A 23,542-nucleotide genomic window follows, 5' to 3' on the forward strand; every position below is an offset into this window, starting at 1 on the left:
TTTGAGGAAAGTGTTGGTGAACCAGCCAAACAAGGTCTCCCACGCAAGGTTAAACTCTTGGCACATGGGCACCAACCAACGGCGCCTGGCAGACAAACCTGAAAAACCCGAACTGGTTGTAATGCATCCTCAAAAGATGCTTAGACTCACATCAAAAAAGGTGAGCGAGCACATACACACATGCTCATGCCTTTGCATTGTACTGCAGTCACTGGCACTATAGTTATATTTTGTCCTCATGTCTCACTCTGAAAGTGTCTGGTTTCAAACCACCAAAAAAGCACAAAATGACCTAGAAGAAGAACAGACTCAGTTGTCTTAGTCCATGTCACACAGACATGGTGCAGTTGATGGACTAAGCCTAGGTGGAAATAGCTTGTAACAGGTGGTTTTGGCCCAGACTTACTGTCTGAATCCATGTCTGTTTGAGAATCTTGCAATTGTATCCTAATGGGAAAACTGGATTTAACAGATTAAGGATAACGGAGAGAACAATGTACAATGGCTGTATGGCTGGTTTAGTCAGTCTGAGATGTTGTATTTGTGCACTTCAAGAGATCAGTTTCACTGTGGAATGGTATGTTGAAACACCTTTGTGTTCAGGATCTGGAACAACAGAGTTTAAAATGGGATGTCAACAAACACATTTTCATTGATGAAATTGTCACAGGAATACTTTGTTTTAAATCAATGTGAATACCTTATAGGAGCCTATGTCTGGTTAGATTGACTGGATACCTTATCCACATTGTTTCATTAGAAGCTGGGAATCTCCCACAATGGTACAGTATGTATAGGCTATAACCCTTGCAATCACTGTTCTCTGGCTCCTCATATCTCTTGTGGCAGTGGAAAGATTATATCCCAATTTGAATGAGCCGAGACATTTTATTATTTAAAAGAGAAGACATTAATGCTATCAGATAGATGGTGGATGAAGAACAAGGAAGTGATGAGTGATAACCACAGGCATAAAGACAAACCCAGCAGGCTCTGTCTCTGTCCCAAACTCTGCTCACTGGAGGTATTGTATTCTCACAGCAGATACCCAATCACAGCTTATCAGAGCCTCTTATCACTCTCAGCCCACACTCACAGGGCCCTTGAAGGCATACGGTCCAAGGCACAAGTCAGACATATTCAGCTGGAGTTATAATGTAGGCAGAACAGCAAGCAGAAACATTTGATCCTAAGTGGACTGTAGATATATCTCACTATCCAAAACACACACTTAGAACAGGTATCATATGACTCCATCTGGAAAGCAGCAATGTGTGTTTGGAAACACTGTTTGTCCTCTACCAGAAGATACACTGTCACTTTTTGTTTTTACCACAGAATCAAGTGAGAGGGTCCTTTGCGTAGCCAGAGGGATAAAATATGTAAACAACTTTTAAACATGCAAGACTATCCACAACACACCATCCAGACAGGAAAAACTAAACAAATAAGTATTTGTATTTTATTATGGATCCCCTGTCACGACTTCCTCCGAAGCTGCCACCTCTCCTTGTTCAGGCAGGCTTCGGCGTTCGTCGTCACCGGCCTTCTAGCCACTGCTGCTCCGCTCCGCATCTCATCATTCCATTTGTTTTGTCTTGTTTATTACACACACCTGGTTCATCTCCCCTCATCAGTACCTGTATAAGTGTTCCCTCTGCACCCTTGTCTTTGTGTGTGATTGTTTATTGTGGAGGATAGTGAAGCTCGGTGGAGCTCTGTGTATTTTGTATCGCCGGGATATTTCCCTGTGTGCCATGTATTTTCCAGTGCGCCTGTTTTGCGCACTAGAGTGTTTTGACACATTTCTGCGTAACTCTGTAATTGCGGAATAAAGCCTGTTATTCTGTGATTTACCCTCCTGCTCCTGACTCCTTCGACATCACCTCATCACATCCCCATTAGCTGCCACCAAGGTAGCAGCTACTCTTCCTGGGGTCCCAGCAATATAAAGGCAATTTACATACAGTTAAAACATTACACTTCACAACACATTATTACACGCTACTACAACATATCTACAATACAAAATCCATATGTACGTGTGTGTAGAGTGCGTGTGTTAGCATGTGTGTGTATGCGTGTGTCTGTGCCTGTGAGTGTGTGTATCTCTTCACAGTCCACGCTGTTCCATAAGGCATAGTTATATTATTATTATTTTTAAATCTGATTTTACTGCTTGCATGAGTTACTTGATGTGGAATAGAGTTCTATGTAGTCACGGCTCTATGTAGTACTGTGCGTTTCCCATAGTCTGTTCTGCCCTTGGGGACTGTGAAGAGACCTCTGTTGACATGTCTTGTGGGGTATGCATGGGTGTCTGAGCTGTGTGCCAGTAGTTCAAACAGACAGCTCGGTGCATACAACATGTCAATACTCCTCACAAATACAAGTAGTGATAAAGTCAATCTCCCCTCTACTTTGAGCCAGGAGAGATTGACATGCATATTATTAATGTTAGCCCTCCATGTATATTTAAGGGCCAGCTGGGCTGCTCTGTTCTTGGCCAATTTTAATTGGCCAATGTCCCTCTTTGTGGCACTTGACCATATGACTGGTGTTTGCTTTTCAAAAGTTTGACAGCAACCAACAAAATAATACAGACAACTTGTGCCTCCCTGTCCTCAATAGTATCCTGAACTGTCTGGCAGGGTCCTAAAGACTGACGGCACCCTTTTTCTACAGGTTTTAAAGATCCGCAAATAAGAATTATAATTGATGCTCATAACACCTAGTCTTACCAGCTCTTGCTATGGCAAGTAAAATGGTCAGATTTAGGTATTCTCTCATTTGTGTCTGGAAGTACAGTGGGGGAAAAAAGTATTTAGTCAGCCACCAATTTCGCAAGTTCTCCCACTTAAAAAGATGAGAGAGGCCTGTAATTTTCATCATAGGGACACGTCAACTATGACAGACAAATTGAGAAAAAAAAATCCAGAAAATCACGTTGTAGGATTTTTAATGAATTTATTTGCAAATTATGGTGGAAAATAAGTATTTGGTCACCTACAAACAAGCAAGATTTCTGGCTCTCACAGACCTGTAACTTCTTCTTTAAGAGGCTCCTCTGTCCTCCACTCGTTACCTGTATTAATGGCACCTGTTTGAACTTGTTATCAGTATAAAAGACACCTGTCCACAACCTCAAACAGTCACACTCCAAACTCCACTATGGCCAAGACCAAAGAGCTGTCAAAGGACACCAGAAACAAAATTGTAGACCTGCACCAGGCTGGGAAGAGTGAATCTGCAATAGGTAAGCAGCTTGGTTTGAAGAAATCAACTGTGGGAGCGATTATTAGGAAATGGAAGACATACAAGACCACTGATAATCTCCCTCGATCTGGGGCTCCACGAAAGATCTCACCCCGTGGGGCCGCCAGGGACTCAAATCCTGCAGTGCCAGACGTGTCCCCCTGCTTAAGCCAGTACATGTCCAGGCCCGTCTGAAGTTTGCTAGAGTGCATTTGGATGATCCAGAAGAGGATTGGGAGAATGTCAAATGGTCAGATGAAACCAAAATATAACTTTTTGGTAAAAACTCAACTTGTCGTGTTTGGAAGACAAAGAATGCTGAGTTGCATCCAAAGAACACCATACCTACTGTGAAGCATGGGGGTGGAAACATCATGCTTTGGGGCTATTTTTCTGCAAAGGGACCAGGACGACTGATCCGTGTAAAGGAAAGAATGAATGGGGCCATGTATCGTGAGATTTTTAGTGAAAACCTCCTTCCATCAGCAAGGGCATTGAAGATGAAACGTGGCTGGGTCTTTCAGCATGACAATGATCCCAAACACACCGCCCGGGCAACGAAGGACTGGCTTCGTAAGAAGCATTTCAAGGTCCTGGAGTGGCCTAGCCAGTCTCCAGATCTCAACCCCATAGAAAATCTTTGGAGGGAGTTGAAAGTCTGTGTTGCCCAGCGACAGCCCCAAAACATCACTGCTCTAGAGGAGATCTGCATGGAGGAATGGGCCAAAATACCAGCAACAGTGTGTGAAAACCTTGTGAAGACTTACAGAAAACGTTTGACCTGTGTCATTGCCAACAAAGGGTATATAACAAAGTATTGAGAAACTTTTGTTTTTGACCAAATACTTATTTTCCACCATAATTTGCAAATAAATTCATAAAAAATCCTACAATGTGATTTTCTGGATATTTTTTTCTAATTTTGTCTGTCATAGTTGACGTGTACCTATGATGAAAATTACAGGCCTCTCTCATCTTTTTAAGTGGGAGAACTTGCACAATTGGTGGCTGACTAAATACATTTTTTCTCCACTGTAGCTAGCAAGCTAGCTAGCGCTCGAAAACACTTCTTCTTCGTATGTAGGGTTTTCAGCGGTTACATTCGCCCACTGTTTGCTCCATGTAAACTACAATTCCGACGCTGTGTTTTAACATTTAGAAACGTCAATAATCATCGCTTTCAAACTGGTTTTTGAAACATACGCTGATATGCCCCTTATCTTTCAAATCAGCAAGAATTCATCTTTCAAATAAAAAAGATACACTTACTGTAGCAGTTTTGCACAGATCTGTGCGTCCAGTTGACAAACTATACTTCCTCCCCAGTTACGCTTACACACAGGTGTTCAGAGCACACTAGATAGCTAATTAGCACTATGTCTTCTGTAAACAAGAGATGTAACATGGAGATATGGCAATGTGGGAACACTAACCCTAACCCTATAAAGGTGTGTAATAATTTAACCTTTTCTTTAAAATTATTATTTCTCGCTGATATGAAAGATATGTTCCTTATGTTTCCAAGACGTACCGCAAGCGATGCGTGTTAATGTTTAGACTAGTGTCGGGGTTCTTAACAAAATTCCCCCGGTCAGAAGATACTATCGTCAATAGGCGCTAAAGCAGTAAGCGTCTATGAATGGCAAGCTAGCCAACTTTAGCCAGTTAGCTTCGGTGCTTGCCTGCCGTTGTGAGATCAGAACGTTTAGCCAGCGTGTCTAGTGTGCGCTATGAGCTCTCCGGGAGAGAATTTATGAGGTAGCCCTAATCTCAGACGTTTGCCATTTTAGACTTAATATAAAAATACTACCTTTATATTCAAAGTTAGCATTTTTTCACTTTTTGTGAACTTTGTGACTAGAATTTATGTATGACTACCACCGATGCCACCTAGACCATAAAAGTGGCATATTTGTTATTTACCCCAGATATTATACCTGTCTTTCTAGAGATGGTTGGTCAGAGTTTAAGTGAGTTCTGTGATCTGTTTCTGACAATATATTCAGAAACCAGATATCAAGATTTGCCATTCAGCGTCCACAGACATAGCAAGAAATAGGAATATCTAGCTACTGTATCTACCTCCTCATTCTACCAACAATGCTAGCTAGCTTTAGGTTAGCTTAGTCATCTAGCTAGCTACAGTTGAAGTCGGAAGTTTACATACACTTAGGTTGGAGTCATTAAAACATGTTTTTCAACCAGTCCACACATTTCTTGTTAACAAACTATAGTTTTGGCAAGTCAGTTAGGACATCTACTTTGTGCATGACACAAGTAATTTTTCCAACAATTGTTTAAAGACAGATTATTTCACTTATAATTCACTGTATCACAATTCCAGTGGGTCAGAAGTTGACATACAGTAAGTTGACAGTGCCTTTAAACAGCTTGGGAAATTCCAGAAAATGATGTAATGGCTTTAGAAGCTTCTGATAGGCTAATTGACATCATTTGAGCCAATTGGAGGTGTACCTGTGGATGTATTTCAAGGCCTACCCTCAAACTCAGTGCCTTTTTGCTTGACATCATGGGAAAATCTAAAGAAATCAGCCAAGACCTCAGAAAACAAATTGTAGACCTCCACAAGTCTGGTTCAACCTTGGGAGCAATTTCCAAACGCCTGAAGGTACCACGTTCATCTGTACAAACAATAGTACGCAAGTATAAACACCATGGGTCCACGCAGCAGTCATACCGCTCAGGAAGGAGACGCGTTCTGTCTCCTAGAGATGAACGTACTTTGGTGCGAAAAGTGCAAATCAATCCCAAAACAACAGCAAAGAACCTTGTGAAGATGCTGGAGGAAACAGGTACAAAAGTATCTATATCCACAGTAAAACTAGTCCTATATCGACATAACCTGAAAGGCCGCTCAGCAAGGAAGAAGCCACTGCTCCAAAACCGTAACCGTAAACCGAAGAACACCATCCCAACAGTGAACCACGGGGGTGGCAGCATCATGCTGTGGGGGTGCTTTGCTGCAGGAGGGACTGGTGCACTTCACAAAATAGATGGCATCATGAGGAAGGAAGATTATGTGGATATATTGAAGCAACATCTCAAGACATCAGTCAGGAAGTTAAAGCTTGGTCGCAAATGGGTCTTCCAAATGAACAATGACCCCAAGCATACTTCCAAAGTTGTGGCAAAATGGCTTAAGGACAACAAAGTCAAGGTATTGGAGTGGCCATCACAAAGCCCTGACCTCAATCCTATAGAAAATGTGTGGGCAGAACTGAAAAGGTGTATGTGAGCAAGGAGGCCTACAAACCTGACTCAGTTACACCAGCTCTGTCAGGAAGAACGGTCCAAAATTCACCCAACTTATTGTGGGAAGTTTGTGGAAGGCTACCCGAAATGTTTGACCCAAGTTAAACAATTTAAAGGCAATGCTACCAAATACTAATTGAGTGTATGTAAACTTCTGACCCACTGGGAATGTGATGAAAGAAATAAAAGCTGAAATAAATCATTCTCTCTACTATTATTCTGACATTTCACATAAAGTGGTGATCCTAACTGACCTAAGACAGGGAATTTGTACTAGGATTAAATGTCAGGAATTGTGAAAAACTGAGTTTAAATGTATTTGGCTAAGGTGTATGTAAACTTCTGACTTCAACTGTATGTAAAACAACGTTTGGCGTGATCACCAAGTAACCACCAAGACAGGTAAAAATGTCTCAGATAATGTATTTAGGCCTACTCACCTTCACCAGCAAAACAACACATTCTCAAACAGCGTTCTACTCCTTGGTTTCTAAGTTGACACAGTTCCTGATTCCTCCATTGCACAACCTCTGGAGCCAAAACCAAACTGACCGTTGGAACTTGGAAGCCCCACCAGTTCAGTTAGAAGTCATTGCTACTTTGCTAGCTAGTGATATATTAGTGATTTCGCTAAATTGCGGTAATTATATTATTTTGAGAAATGTTGTAGGGTGTGGTTAACAAAAAATAAGAATTCACAATTGTGAGTTTCAAAAACGTGTGTTAGTTCATCAAAACCACTCTGGCTAGGTGACATTTTGAATGGCCGTCTACACTTCCTGTAAAGCTGATGTACATGAAGTATGCCAATTAATTTTTAGAGTTTAACATTTTAAAATGTTAAGGTAAATCTGTTTTTATAATGATACGCTCTGATATTGTAAAAGCAAGTAAATATTACATAGAATATTCTGTAAAACTACACATTTTACAGTGTACACTGTAGATCCAAGGTGAATAGTAGTTTTTTGGCTATGGAAAGAAACTGAGGCCTTTATCTGTATTACACTGGTTCAGTAGCACCTATAGGCTTTGGCACACGGGACTGCATCATTTTATCACCAGTTGGGAAATCCTTAGTGCTCACTCAGTAGTATAACCCAGATTCCAATGACAACAACAATCAGAACGTCAGCAAGACTTTTTTTCAGTCACATCCTTGTTCACACTGACTTGAGGAAATGAAAATATTGTTAATTATCTAAATCAACAGAGGCTCTTGCCCTCACTTGTGAAACGTCACTACATAGGCCCTTGCCACCAACTGTATAAATTAGTCCACCATATGCATAGTTCCACACCTTTCATTAAATTATAGGTAGACATGCTCCAAATAGTCTTACACCTGAGTATGTGTTTTTCCTTGAAGATGATTAGGCTATGTAAGCCTGGGTTTAGACTACTGTCTTTTGGTGTTAGGCCAAATATGTAAACAGGGTTGCATTTTTTTCTACCAAGTCATGCTGTTTTTTCCATTGTACTGGTAGGCTGGTCCTCTTGTTTGGCACAGATGTTCACTTGTTGGGACAACCCGGTCTCATAGCATTTCATATTATTCTGTATGTAAATCTGAGACACTCCATTTAGCATGATATGTTACGTTTTGTACCGTTACATAAGACAGATGCTTACTTAAGGCAAAAACAAAATTAGGGTGGCTGGTCGGAGTGGATGGGTTGGCATATAACGTAAACGTCTAGCAACCCAAAGACAGCGAGTTCTAATTTCATCACGGCAAATTTTCGCATTTTAGCTAATTAGCAACTTTTCAACTACTTATTATTTTTGAGCTACTTTGCAACTACTTAGCATGTTAGCTAACCCTTCCCTTAACCCTAACCTTAAGCCTTTTAGCTAACCCTTCACCTAACCCTAACCTTAAGCCTTTTAGCTAACCCTTCTTCTTCTTCTGTGGGATTTATGGCGGACTACAACCCAAAAAGGTGTATTGCCGCCACCAACTGGACGAGTTGAAACCAAAACAAGGTAAAAAGAAAATCCATACGTGATAGGGAAACTAACTTAATCCACCCAAATAAAAATAGTACATTGACAAACAAAACAAAATATTCTTTCAATTCTCTATATCCCCCTTCTCAGGCTCTAGGGCCTGAAAGGGTGGTACGGCTTGTGACAATATTCCATGTAACCGTGAAATCTTTCAGCCCCAGGAACCGCTCTGCCGCTGATTTCTATCTTCCTGGACCTTCTCTCCACCTTGGCATCGCCATTTATCACCATAGCTATAAAGGCCACAAAGTCCACCTTCTTAACCTTTAAAATGTGAGGATTCTGCTGGTGAAAGACAACTCCTGCAGCCTGCAGTGAAGGCCTATACACCACATGGACTCTTCAAGTGCACCATTCAAACCCTCACTTTTTCTTAATTCACCACACGATTCATCCGACGTGTATCAATCACTCCAGGAATATTTTTTATCTCTTCAACATCTACTTCCCTCGAGACTCCAGATAAAAACCCCTTGAGGGGTACCCTGTTCCTAAGAGACACACAAGACAATTCAAACTTATCAAATCGGGTGAGACACAATACACGTTTCTTCTGATTTTATTTGATTCTGATCCTCAGAAACACAAAAAATCAAAACCAGCTCGGCTCTCGTGATCCTCACAGCCTTCACTCTACCCAGCACTCTCTCCACCAGTTTGGATATCTCAAATGGATTCCTCAAGATTGGTAATTCGATCAGCTGCTCCTCATTTACAAACCGTACTCCTACAAAATATGAAGTGACATTATCATCACTGTACTATACTTTGCTCTGTTTTCCATTCTTTTAGACAACATTCCAATTCTCGATTCTACCGCCATTAGATTCAGAGTCCACTTCATCATCCACTTCCACCATCTTTTTTCCGTCCGACTTTCTCAGACACCTCTCGAAAAACCCTGGCTTGTCTCTCTCCTAGCTACCTATGATCCGATCGGGCAGTCTAGCTAACCCTTCCCCTAACCTTAACCCTTTAACCTAACTCCTAAATTTAACCCACAGAAGGTTTGAGGCACCTTAATTGGGAGGACGGGCTTGTGGTAATGGCTGGAGTGGACTAACCCTAACCCCTAGCCTAGCTAATGTTAGCAAGCTAGCTAACATTAGCCACCTAGCTAGAATTCGTAACATAGTACATCATACTTTTTGAAATTAGTAACATCGTTAATTTGTAACATATTGTACGTTTTGCAAATTCGTACCATATAATTTGATTTGTAATTCATAACATATCATACGAAATGGGTTATGGACATCAACAAATTAATTAATACCATTCAAAATGTAACACATCATACCAAATGGTGTGTCTCAGATTTACTTACAGAATAATGCAAAATGCTCTGAGACCAGGTTGAATGCGAAGGGAACTGTCCAGTGGAGAAATAATTACATCATGATATAACCACCATATGAAAATATATTGATCCTAACAATAATATATTATAGGATATTTTTTATAAATGTAAAACACGCTTAGAAAAGTAAACCAAATAATCAAAAAATTCTGCTGTGGTGGACCTTTTTTCTGTGAAATATAATTAATTGACATACCATCCTCAGCAGGTTACAGCCAATGATGTACACTACCAGTGAAATGTTTGGACACACCTACTCATTAAAGGGTTTTTCTTTATTTAGATTTTTTTTTTACATTGTAGAATAATAGTGAAGACATCAACACTATGAAATAACACATATGGAATCACATAGTAACCCAAAAAGTGTTAAACAAATCAAAATATATATTTTATATTTGAGTTTCTTGAAATAGACACCTTTTGCCTTGATGACAGCTTCACACTTGGCATTCTCTCAACCAGCTTCATGAAGTAGTCACCTGGAATGCATTTCAATTAACAGGTGTGCCTTCTTAAAAGTTAATTTGTGGAATTTCTTTCCTTCTTAATGCGTTTGAGCCAATCAGTTGTGTTGTGACAAGGTAACGGGGGTATACAGAAGATAGCCCTATTTGGTAAAATACCAAGTCCATATTATGGCAAGAACAGCTCAAATAAGCAAAGAGAAATGACAGCCCATCATTACTTTAAGACATGAAGGTCAGTCAATACGGAACATTTCAATAACTTTGAACGTTTCTTTAAGTGCAGTCGCAAAAACCATCAAGCGCTATGATGAAACTAGCTCTCATGAGGACCACCACAGGAATGGAAGACCCAGAGTTACCTCTGCTGCAGAGGATAAGTTCATTAGAGTTACCAGCCTCAGAAAGTGCAGCCCAAATAAATGTTTCACAGAGTTCAAGTCACAGACACATCTCAACATCAACTGTTCAGAGGGGACTGTGTGAATCAGGCCTTTATGGTCAAATTGCTGCAAAGAAATCACCACTAAAGGACACCAATAATAAGAAGAGTCCTGCTTGGGCCAAGAAACACTAACAATGGACATTAGACCGGTGGAAATTTGTCCTTTGGTCTGGAGTCCAAATTTGAGATTTTTGGTTCAAACCGCCGTGTCTTTGTTAGACGTGGTGTGGGTGAACGGATAATCTACGCATGTGTAGTTCCACCATAAAGCATGGAGTAGGAGGTGTTATCGTGTGGGGGTGCTTTGCTGGTGACACTGTCTGTGATTTATTTAGAATTCAAGGCACACTTAACCAGCATGGCTACCACAGCATTCTGCAGCGATACGCCATCTCATCTGGTTTGGGCTCAGTGGGACTATCATTTATTTTTCAACAGGACAATGATCCAACACACCTCCAGGCTGTGTAAGGGCTATTTTACCAAGAAGGAGAGTGATGGAGTGCTGCATCAGATTACCTGGCCTCCACAATCCCCCAACCTCAACCCAATTGAGATGGCTTGGGATGAATCGGAAAGCAGAGTGAAGGAAAAGCAGCCAAGAAGTGGTCAGCATATGTGGGAACTCCTTCAAGATTTTTGGAAAATCATTCCAGGTGACGTTAGTTGAGAGAATGCCAAGAGTGTGCAAAGCTGTCATCAAAGAATCTCAAATATAAAATATATTTAGATTTGTTTAACACTTTTTTGGTTACTACATGATTCCATATTGTTATTTCATAGTTTTGATGTCTTCACTATTATTCTACAATGTAGAAAATAGCAAAAATAAAGAAAAACCCTTGAATGAGCAGGTGTGTCCAAACTTTTGACTGGTACTGTATATAAACCCAATTTGTATATATAAATTGGGTCGTGGTCCTCTGTAGCTCAGCTGGTAGAGCACGGCGCTTGTAACGCCAAGGTAGTGGGTTCGATCCCCGGGACCACCCATACACACAAAAAAAATGTATGCACGCATGACTGTAAGTCGCTTTGGATAAAAGCGTCTGCTAAATGGCATATTATTATTATTATAAATCATTGGTTACAGCTGAACTACAAATTCACCACAGAAGAAGACTACAAAGGAGGACCTCTCAAAGACCCAACAAGGACGACTTTGGCCTTTTTGTTTTTAAGAGGTGCGTAATAAATAAATATAGCATTTTTGATAAATGTATCTGGCTAGGTACCTGGATTAATTAATACTGTGTAAACAAGTCCATTTAATGGCTTTGTGCTATACATTGAAACAATTTCCAATCATATATATTTTCATTTAGCAATATCAGGCATGAACTTCTCACCGACGGAGGACGAAAACATGGCAGCCTCCTTGCGGCTGGGTCGTCAAGGAATTCTATTTGGCCTGATATTTGCAAAGCTTAACAAATGTTGCTGGACTTCACATTCTTTTCAGGACAATGTCAGGAACTTCTTTCAATCTCCATATTTCTTTGGTAAGCGTTGACACTTCATTTATTGTGCTAGTTGCGGATGACATCTCAGCACTGCTAGCCAACGTTAGCTGCAGTAACTTAACCTCTATTTCTTTTTTTTACTATTTCACCTCTCAGTTCTTAAAAATACGTTTGTCGGAGGTCACTGCATCTATGAGATAACTTATTGAAGTAGCTAATATGGGTTTTATGTTTCATTGGCTTTCCTGAACATGATCAGACACATGCTGTTTGCTCCCTATCATAGACATACATTACAGCTGGGATGTTATGGTTGCGTTTACGTTAGTCATAACAAACACGCCGTTTTTTTATTAGCTTTGCTAGCTACAAGTAGCCAGCTATATTTAGTTTTAGGAGGTAATACTAGATCGCAAAGCTTGAAGTTAGACTAAATGGTTTCTCTTACCTAGCTAGGTGTTGGGGGTGGACCTGATTTGACCAACCTGAAAATCATGCTTTTTTTTCTGTATGCCACTCAGGTCAATCCAGGCAACATAGCCCACTCTGTTTCTTGAAAATGGCATGTCAGTGATACATTGACATAAGGTTGATCATGGTGTCTCTATTCAAACCACTCATCCCACCTGGATCTTGTTAGATCAGAGGAGTCATGAGGCCAGTTTTTCAGAATGTTTAGCCCTGCCCCCCCTAATCCAGATTATTATTTTTTGATCCTGTGTTGTGTTAATTTGTGCTTCAGATTTGGTCCCTTCTTGCTTTTGGGTGAAAAAGAAACAGAGCTGAACAAAATATAATATAATAATATATAATATAATAATATATAATAATATATAATAATATATGCCATTTAGCAGACGCTTTTATCCAAAGCGATTTACAGTCATGTGTGCATACATTTTTATGTTTGGATGGTCCCAGGGATCGAACCCACTACCCTGGCGTTACAAGCGAGTGGTCCTCTGTAGCTCAGCTGGTAGAGCACGGCGCTTGTAACGCCAAGGTAGTGGGTTCGATCCCCGGGACCACCCATACACAAAAAAAATGTATGCACGCATGACTGTAAGTCGCTTTGGATAAAAGCGTCTGCTAAATGGCTTATTATTATTATTATTATTATTATAAGCGCCATGCTCTACCAATTGAGCTACAGAGGACCACCAATATCTCGGCCTATGACGTCATGTGGCACTACAACACATGTTTATATGATCCCATGACAATAGGGGGATATATTGTTTTTCACTTCATGTTAAGTGCACAGGAACAGCATTTAATGGGGGAACATCATTTTAAAACTGAAATCTGGACCTTGGTGATGCAGTACAGGAACGTCTGGATCACTGTCATCATTGCTCACACAGAATGCGCCCCTGCCCCAATGATTTGGCTATTCACAGAAGTATCCAGCAGAGGGCAGCATCATACCATACCGGAGACTGAGTCAAGGAAATCAAGTCTGTTTTGAATCACATTGGAAAGATCTCAATTGCATACTCCTTGCGTCCTCGTCTCCTTCTCAAAACCCATTGGAGGAGAAGTCAGAGGGGCGGGACCCACAACATTGAACATTGAACACACACATGCACAGCACACACTCAATTGCACATTGGGTTCCCCTGTCTGTTTGGATTAAGAGAGCCAGGCTTATGAATGGGGGGTTTCAGCGGGCATGCTTTCAGGGCATTGTTGTGCAGTGATGTGCTCATCCAGACCTGAGTTTCTTACACATGACATGCAGAGCAGAAGGAGACGCTCGTACATGGACAACCACATAAGTAACAGTACATATGACACAAGGTTCCCTCTTTTCTCCCACAGTTTAAGCCCATCTCCTTGTATCATTCGGTCCTTGCAGGACATTTCAAATAGACTAGTGCTGTCTTCAGGTCTGTATTCTACCATTGTCATCCTCAGTGATCATAACATTGCAATACTGATAACTCTGTAAGCTCCTAGGCTTACATGTGCATGGAGGTGACTTAGTTGGGCATTCTTTTTCTTTGTGCATTTCTCCTCTAACATTTTGTTCCTATTCTTTCTCCATAGCCCAACTGAATACACTGAGTGTACATTAGGAACACCTGCTCTTTCCATGACATAGACTGACCAGGTGAATCCACTTGAAAACTATGATCCTTTATTGATGTCACTTATAATAATAATAATAATATGCCATTTAGCAGACGCTTTTATCCAAAGCACTTGTTAAATACACTTCCATCAGTGTAGATGAAGGGGAGGAGACCGGTTAAATAATGATTTTTAAGCCTTGGGACATGGATTGTGTATGTGTGCCCTTCAGAGGGTGAATGGGCAAAACAAAATATTTAAGTGCTTTTGAACAAGGGTATGGTAGTTTTGTAGCTTGACTAGAGGGAATCATTTCCCTTTTGGCTATAGTGAAGATGTGTATGTGTATTATTGCTGCCTGTTGTCTGACCAGTGTTTGTTGTTGTTTTTTGTCTGTCCTCTAGGGGCCGTCCCAGTCAAAGTGGAGATGCCTGCTCTCTCTCCCACCATGGAGGAGGGAAACATCGTCAAATGGCTGAAGAATGAAGGTAAGAGAGAGAAAGACAGCTTGCCTCAATTTGACAACATTCACAACATACGCAGCTTCTGTATTGCATGTAGACTACAGCGCTACATAATATAATCTAGCCTACTACACAAACCCAAAATGGTTGATTTTAATATAATTTTACATGTCCATCCATATACCTTCATCAAGACAGTCATCACCCTGAACGCTTTCTACATTTGAGATGTGAATGTCTGAATATTCCATAGACCAGAGTCCTTCTATGTCATTTCAGCAAGCCATGACTCAGAATGTTCTGAAATAATATCTGTAGTTAAACAGATAATATTAGCATTGACATTTTATTTGATCTCTGAGAATCAGTCACCTAACTAGTTGATGAATGCTGGGTTCCACATAAAAAGGGCAACAAATATGTCATTATGGCTGCTGGATCATTTAGCTCTGATAATGAAGAGGATGGAGGAAAGGATGGAGTGTTTTCCAGGCATAGCAGTACCACACTGAGTTACCATCAACATCCTCTCTCTCGTTAGGATGTAAAGTGAGGCTTTTCCCATCGATCTGACAGCGGAGGAAAAACTGCTTTCATCCAACAGCGCTCTTAACCACTAGGCTACAACCTGTTTGTCACATTCGTTGAGTAAAGGATTGGACCAAGGTGCAGCGTGGTATGCGTACATGTTAGTTTATTGAATAAACACCGGAAAAAAAAAAAAAGCAACATAACGTGAAGTTCTAAAGGCTAACATTCAACAAGCCAAACACACAGAAACAAGATCCCACAACATAGGTAGGCAACATGGCTGCCTAAGTATGATCCCCAATCAGAGACAACGATCGACAGCTGCCTCTGATTGGGAACCACACCCGGCCAACATAGATCTACAATATCCCCCCCCCCCCCCCAAGGTGCGTACTCCGGCCGCACCAACTTGACTCATTAGGGGAGGGTCCGGGTGTGTATTCAGCCTTGGTCACGGCTCCGGCTCTAAGCGTGACGTCCTCTCCCTTTCTGCCTCCCCGTTGCACCCCTGGTCCGGTCTGGACCTTGGCGCGATGCTTCTCCTCTCAGTTCTCCCACGATGCACCAAGCCCTGTCTGGACCCTGGTGTGGGAGGCCCCGACCCTGGAGAGGAGCTGACGTCTGGGCCTGGACCGGCAATCCTCCCGTGATGCACCAAGCCCTGTCTGGACCCTGGTGTGGGAGGCCCCGACCCTGGAGAGGGGCTGACGTCTGGTTCTGGAGTGGAGCCGCTGACCGGAGCTGAACTTGACCCCGGTGGAGCGGACTGCTCTGGCTCTGGACTGGAGCAGATGACCAGAGCTGGGCACCGGTGGAGCGGACTGCTCTGGCACAGGAGTGGAGCCGCTGACCGGAGCTGAACTGGACCTCGGTGGAGCGGACTGCTGTGGCTCTGGACTGGAGCAGCTGACTGGAGCTGGACTAGGCACCGGTAGAGCGGACTGCTCTTGTACTGGAGTGGAGCAGCTGACCGGAGCTGGACAGGGCACCGTTGGAGCGGACTGCTCTGGCACTGGAGTGGAGCAGCTGACCAGAGCTGGACTGGGCACCGGTGGAGCGGACTACTCTGGCACTGGAGTGGAGCAGCTGACCGGAGCTGGACTGGGCACCGGTGGAGCGGACAGCTCTGGCACCAGCCGTACCGGGCTGGGGACACGCACCACTGGTCTGGTGCGAGGAGCAGGCACGGGCCGTGCCGGACTGGAGACACGCACCACTGGTTTGGTGCGAGGAGCAGGCACGGGCCGTGCCGGACTGGAGACACGCACCACTGGTTTGGTGCGAGGAGCAGGTACGGGGCGTACCGGGCTGGCGACACGCACCACTGATTTGGTGCGGGGAGCAGGTACGGGCCGTACCGGACTGGATACACGCACTACTGGTTTGGTACGGGGAGCAGGTACGGGGCGTACCGGGCTGGCGACACGCACCACTGGTTTGGTGCGGGGAGCAGGTACGGGGCGTACCGGGCTGGCGACACGCACCACTGGTTTGGTGTGGGGAGCAGGCACGGGGCGTACCGGACTGGCGACACGCACCACTGGTTTGGTGCTGGGAGCAGGTACGGGCTGTACTGGACTGGATACACGCACTACTGGTTTGGTGGGGGGAGCAGGTACGGGGCGCACCGGGCTGGAGACACGCACCACTGGTTTGGTGCGAGGAGCAGGTACGGGGCGTACCGGGCTGGCGACACGCACCACTAGTTTGGTGTGGAGAGCATGTACGGGCCGTACAGGACTGGATACATGCACCACTGGTTTGGTGCGAGGAGCAGGTACGGGCCTAACGGGCTGCGGAGGCGCACTGGTGACAGTGCGTAGAACCGGCGCAGGATATACTGCACCGTGGAAGCACACTGGAGGTCTGGAGCGTAAAGCTGGCACAACCCGTCCTGGCTGGATGCCCACTTTCGCATGGCACGTGCGGGGTGCTGGCACAGGACGCACTGGGCTGTGAAGGCGCACTGGCGACACAGTGCGTATCTCCGCATAACCTGGTTCCACAATGAACACACGCTCCTTACAGCGAGTGCGGCTAGCTGGCTCTGCTAACCTCTGCTCTAATGACTGAGCTCTCTGCTGCTGGAGGGTTAATTCCTCTCTCAGCTTCTCTTGTTGACTGGCCAGCTCCTCTCTCCGTGCAACCATTGACTCCTTCTCCCTAAGGACCTCCTGCAGCGCCTCCTCTTGAAGGGAGCTCTCCTGCTCTATCATCACGATCAGCCCCCGTAAGGTGGTTGCCTCTTCTATCAGAGTGCTAATCTGCAGGCCTCTCCGAGCCTCCTGCTGCTTAGCCAACCACCCCGTGTGCCCCCCAAAATGTTTTTCTTGGGGTTGCCTCTCGGGCTTCCTTAGCGGTCGGCACCGTTGGCGTCGCCGTTGATCCTCTCCTACCTGGGCTTCTACCTTCGCCCAGGGTCCTTTACCAGCAAGTATCTCCTCCCAAGACCACGTCTTCCCCACCTCTGTCCAGGGTGTTTGCTCCTCCTGGGCACGCTGCTTGGTCCGTTGGTGGTGGGATCTTCTGTTACGTTCGTTGAGTACAGGATTGGACCAAGGTGCAGCGTGGTATGCGTACATGTTCGTTTATTGAATAAACACAGAACAAAACAACAAAAGCAACGTAATGTGATGTTCTAAAGGCTAACATTCAACAAGCCAAACACACAGAAACAAGATCCCACAACACAGGTAGGCAACATGGCTGCCTAAGTATGATCCCCAATCAGACAACAATCGACAGCTGCCTCTGATTGGGAACCACACCCGGCCAACATAGATCTACAATATCTAGATCATACACATAGAAATTCACACCCTGACCAAACCAACTAAAGAAAACCGGGCTCTCAAGGACAGGGCGTGACACTGTTATACATTTTACTGGTCTTTTGTGTTTTACAATTGAAGACCATTAGGGACATAACATTTGAAACCATTAGAACTGCTGTAGCCTAATGGTTTGCTTGTTCACCAGGAATGGTCTAACTAATCCAGACCTTTTTTGAAGGGAATAAACCACATACAGAGGGTCAGTTTCCTAGACACAGATTAAGCCTAAGAGAATGACGAACCAAATTGCTTTCATGGAGGACTGGCTTGAATTGTGAGGATGACCACACAATTCATTTTCATCATGAGTAAAAGCTATTGGTTTCCTGTTGTGATCTATTTAAAAAGCTCAAGAGCCCAGAAAAATTGATAAAAGGTTGTGGCGGTTGCAGGAACAGCAGCATCTAGTGGGTGATGGCAAACTTCAATGGCAAATTTATCTGAAAAGGGCAAAACAAAACATTGCCAAATACATTATATAGGATGAAGAAGCAATACTCCAAGCTGCAGCTCCATGCTGAACTGATACTGTATAGGCCTACTGGTTGTTTGGGTGGGGTTGGTGTAGGGGGGTCAGTGGGTGGCTTTTGATCATTTTATTTGATTCCTCATGTCTTACCTATTGTTAAGAATAATTAAGGTCCAAATCAGATGTTAGGTACTATATTTATTGAATATATATTAATCCTAATCTCCCATGGACAGATTCTCGTGGACTGATGATAAGGCGAGTATCTGTTAAGGCAGCAGTAGTTCCTGATTTGGGGTTTTTGCCATTGATTATTTGAACGAGTCAGGATTAGGCGAAGGCGGTACTTAAACTGGTGCAGTGATTTTCAAGGCTATGTGTGGATGATAAACTGTTTTCATTAGATTCCACAGCCACAAAGTCAAAATATGAAAACAAGAAATAGCTTTTTGGCCAACATGGGGGAAATTAGCGTAAGGGAGGGGTTTGGCCGAGAGTTTCCGTTTGCGAGAGAAGGGGTTTCGCTTCCTTCCTTTGCACAAAGGTAATCACAATTGTTAACAGCATTCTCCTCAGAATTAAAACAGGAAATGACAAACTTTTGCGAGAGAATTTCATTTTTGGGTAACTGAGATTACAGTGCATTCGGAAAGTATTCAGACCCCTCGACGTTTTCCACATTTGTGACTCGCTTCAGGAAACTAGGTGTATGTCGCGCGTCGATACTTCACAGGAGAGCCATTTGAACGTAAAGTTTTTTGGCAGAAATGCCTTCTTGAACATGTGAACTTAAATGTGACTTAATAACAAACTTGTATGCCATCTGTAAATAAGAAAACAGAGCCTAGTAGGTTTAGCCACGGAAAAAGACAGCAACCTTCCCGCTAGCCATGATTGCCTGAGATAATGAGTGGGCTGGACATGCTGAGAGATGAGTTCAGATTGGTCTGCCATGTAGCACGCTTCATGGCTGGTCAGTATGTGTAGGTAATCCTTTCTAACGCTGCTTTTTAAAAAATATATAACGTAGTAGAACTGCATAAGTGTTGGTCTCCACTTTCTGGAGGACCGATTTTTGAAATCAGTGTAATTAAAATATGATAGCTAAGGAAATTGAGCAAATTCTGGCGTTTTATTGCAAATATGCAGACGGAGTCGATAAAAGAACACACAGAAGGCTGTTGTAAAACACATCTTCAAACTAAGGGCAACCATGGCATCCATGACAGAGCGGGAGAAGTGTCCATCCATGTAAAGCTAGCTACATTTTCAGATATTACACGTTTCTAATTTTATCAGAAAGTTGTTTTCATTTCAAGTTAAAGTGTACTGTTAGCTAGCTAGCTATCTAATGTTACGTGTATGATCTGTGTAGTAATATTATTCGTATCTCAGAGCCATTTGCATTGCTAGTTATAGCCTAATGTTAGTTAGCTAACATTGAACCTGGTTGGTTAGCTACCTGCAGATTCATGCAGGGTAGTAATGTTATGAGTTGGGATTATGGTTCATTGTTTAGCTAGCTAGCTACATGTCTAAACAAAAGACTTCGCTATGCAAGTAACTATTTCAATAGAATGTTTATGATGTCACTGTGACAACTGTCGATGGACGTAGCTGGTAAATTCGCTCTGGCTATCTACTCCGATTTCAGAGCACTCTCGTCTGAGTGTGCCAGAGTGCAGAATAACTGACGAATTTACGAACGCTCAACACCTGTTGAATATGGCCGGTGTCAGTAAACATTGGCAGAAAAGCGTAATTAAATTGTTTCCAGCAGCACAGTTGCAGTCACCAACGCTCTGGATAACATAAAAACAGCCTAACCAGCTCTGCTAGGGTGAGTAAAATAGTCAGTGAGCTGTTCTCTCATTTGTGTCTGGAAATAGCTAGCCAACGTTAGCCAGTTAGCTTGGGTGCTTGACTGCTGTTGTTAGGTCAGAACACTCAGATCAACCCTACTTTTCGGCCAGAGTGTCCAGTGTACGCTCTGAACGCTCCGAGAGCGAAACCCTCTGAATTTACGAACGGCCAATCTGACAACGCTCTGAGTTTACGAACACCCAGAGCACACTCTGACACTTCAGATTACATTTACGAACACACCCGTACTATAAGCCAGCCTTTAGTCTTGAAATCTGTGGTTGTTTAATACATAGCCTCACATGTGAATCCTTAAAGAGATGGGTGGGGCTAAAGCTTAAAAGGGTGTGAACGATGCTGAATGGGTGTAGACAAAGAGCTCTCCAGTAGGTACCAAAACATTCAAAGGCATTTTCTCAAAAGTGAGGTTACAAGTTTATCAAATTTTAAAAGCAGAATTACTTTCCCATTGTTCCTCAACTGTAGTGTATGATATACCATTTTCTAGCTCTGAGTCTGTACTTTTATCCAATGTAAAAAACACAAATTCAAATTTTGCTACATAAGACCGAATCGAGCCAGTCGGTCACATTTTTTTACATTACAGCCTTATTCTATAATTGATTAAATTGTTTTTTCCCCCCACATCAACCTACACACAATACCCCATAATAATAAAACAAACACAGGTTGTCATTTTTTTTTGCACATTTATAAAAAATTTATTTATTTTCAGGTCTCTCCAGAGATGTTCGATCGGGTTCAGTCCGTGCTCTGCCTTGGCCACTCATGGACATTCAAAGACTTGTCCCGAAGCCACTCCTACATTGTCTTGGCTGTGTGCTTAGGGTTGTTGTACTGTTGGAAGGTGAACCTTTGCACCAGTCTGAGGTCCTGAGCGCTCTGGAGCAGGTTTTTATCAAGGTTTTCTCTGTACTTTGCTCCGTTCATCTTTCCCTTGATCCTGACTAGTCTACCATTCCCTGCCGCTGAAAGACATTCTCACAGCATGATGCTGCCACCACCATGCTTCACCGTAGGGACGGTGCCAGGTTTCTTCCAGACGTGACGCTTGACATTCAGGCCAAAGACTTCAATCTTGGTTTCATTAGAGAGTCCTTTAGGTGCCTTTTGGCAAACTCCAAGCGGGCTGTTATGTGCCTTTTACTGAGGAGTGACTTCTGTCTGGCCACTCTACCATAAAGGCCCTTCTCCCCCGATTGCCCAGTTTGGCTGAGCGGCCAGCTCTAGGAAGAGTCTTGGTGGTTCCAAACTTCTTCCAGTTTAAGAATGATGGAGGCCACTGTGTTCTTGGGGACCTTCAGTGCTGCAGAAATTTTTTGGTACCCTTCCCCAGATCTGTGCCTCGACACAATTCTGTCTCGGATCTCTACGGACAATTCCTTTGACCTCATGGCTTGGTTTTTGCTCTGACATGCACTGTCAACTGTGGGACCTTTTATATAGACAGGTGTGTGCCTTTCCAAATCATGTCCAATCAATAGAATGTACCACAGGTGGACTACAATCAAGTTGTAGAAACATCTCAAGGATGATCACCGGTAGAGCGGACTGCTCTTGTACTGGAGTGGAGCAGCTGACCGGAGCTGGACAGGGCACCGTTGGAGCGGACTGCTCTGGCACTGGAGTGGAGCAGCTGACCAGAGCTGGACTGGGCACCGGTGGAGCGGACTACTCTGGCACTGGAGTGGAGCAGCTGACCGGAGCTGGACTGGGCACCGGTGGAGCGGACAGCTCTGGCACCAGCCGTACCGGGCTGGGGACACGCACCACTGGTCTGGTGCGAGGAGCAGGCACGGGCCGTGCCGGACTGGAGACACGCACCACTGGTTTGGTGCGAGGAGCAGGCACGGGCCGTGCCGGACTGGAGACACGCACCACTGGTTTGGTGCGAGGAGCAGGTACGGGGCGTACCGGGCTGGCGACACGCACCACTGATTTGGTGCGGGGAGCAGGTACGGGCCGTACCGGACTGGATACACGCACTACTGGTTTGGTACGGGGAGCAGGTACGGGGCGTACCGGGCTGGCGACACGCACCACTGGTTTGGTGCGGGGAGCAGGTACGGGGCGTACCGGGCTGGCGACACGCACCACTGGTTTGGTGTGGGGAGCAGGCACGGGGCGTACCGGACTGGCGACACGCACCACTGGTTTGGTGCTGGGAGCAGGTACGGGCTGTACTGGACTGGATACACGCACTACTGGTTTGGTGGGGGGAGCAGGTACGGGGCGCACCGGGCTGGAGACACGCACCACTGGTTTGGTGCGAGGAGCAGGTACGGGGCGTACCGGGCTGGCGACACGCACCACTAGTTTGGTGTGGAGAGCATGTACGGGCCGTACAGGACTGGATACATGCACCACTGGTTTGGTGCGAGGAGCAGGTACGGGCCTAACGGGCTGCGGAGGCGCACTGGTGACAGTGCGTAGAACCGGCGCAGGATATACTGCACCGTGGAAGCACACTGGAGGTCTGGAGCGTAAAGCTGGCACAACCCGTCCTGGCTGGATGCCCACTTTCGCATGGCACGTGCGGGGTGCTGGCACAGGACGCACTGGGCTGTGAAGGCGCACTGGCGACACAGTGCGTATCTCCGCATAACCTGGTTCCACAATGAACACACGCTCCTTACAGCGAGTGCGGCTAGCTGGCTCTGCTAACCTCTGCTCTAATGACTGAGCTCTCTGCTGCTGGAGGGTTAATTCCTCTCTCAGCTTCTCTTGTTGACTGGCCAGCTCCTCTCTCCGTGCAACCATTGACTCCTTCTCCCTAAGGACCTCCTGCAGCGCCTCCTCTTGAAGGGAGCTCTCCTGCTCTATCATCACGATCAGCCCCCGTAAGGTGGTTGCCTCTTCTATCAGAGTGCTAATCTGCAGGCCTCTCCGAGCCTCCTGCTGCTTAGCCAACCACCCCGTGTGCCCCCCAAAATGTTTTTCTTGGGGTTGCCTCTCGGGCTTCCTTAGCGGTCGGCACCGTTGGCGTCGCCGTTGATCCTCTCCTACCTGGGCTT

The 23,542-nt window shown here is 44.4% G+C and overlaps 1 pseudogene across 1 annotated transcript in view; it reads left to right on the top strand.

Annotated features, from left to right (window-relative positions):
* Nucleotides 1-12,160: 12,160 nt before the first annotated feature.
* LOC311135294 (pyruvate dehydrogenase protein X component, mitochondrial-like) overlaps nucleotides 12,161-23,542 on the top strand; it is a 94,329-nt pseudogene continuing 82,947 nt past the window's right edge. The window contains exons 1-2 of the transcript XR_014615405.1: nucleotides 12,161-12,312; nucleotides 14,751-14,834. The product of XR_014615405.1 is annotated as a pyruvate dehydrogenase protein X component, mitochondrial-like (transcript). The remainder of the gene's footprint in view (nucleotides 12,313-14,750; nucleotides 14,835-23,542) is intronic.

The sequence above is a fragment of the Coregonus lavaretus genome (genome assembly GCF_964263955.1).
Source record: "Coregonus lavaretus genome assembly, chromosome: 9".
NCBI classification, from domain to species: domain Eukaryota; kingdom Metazoa; phylum Chordata; class Actinopteri; order Salmoniformes; family Salmonidae; genus Coregonus; species Coregonus lavaretus.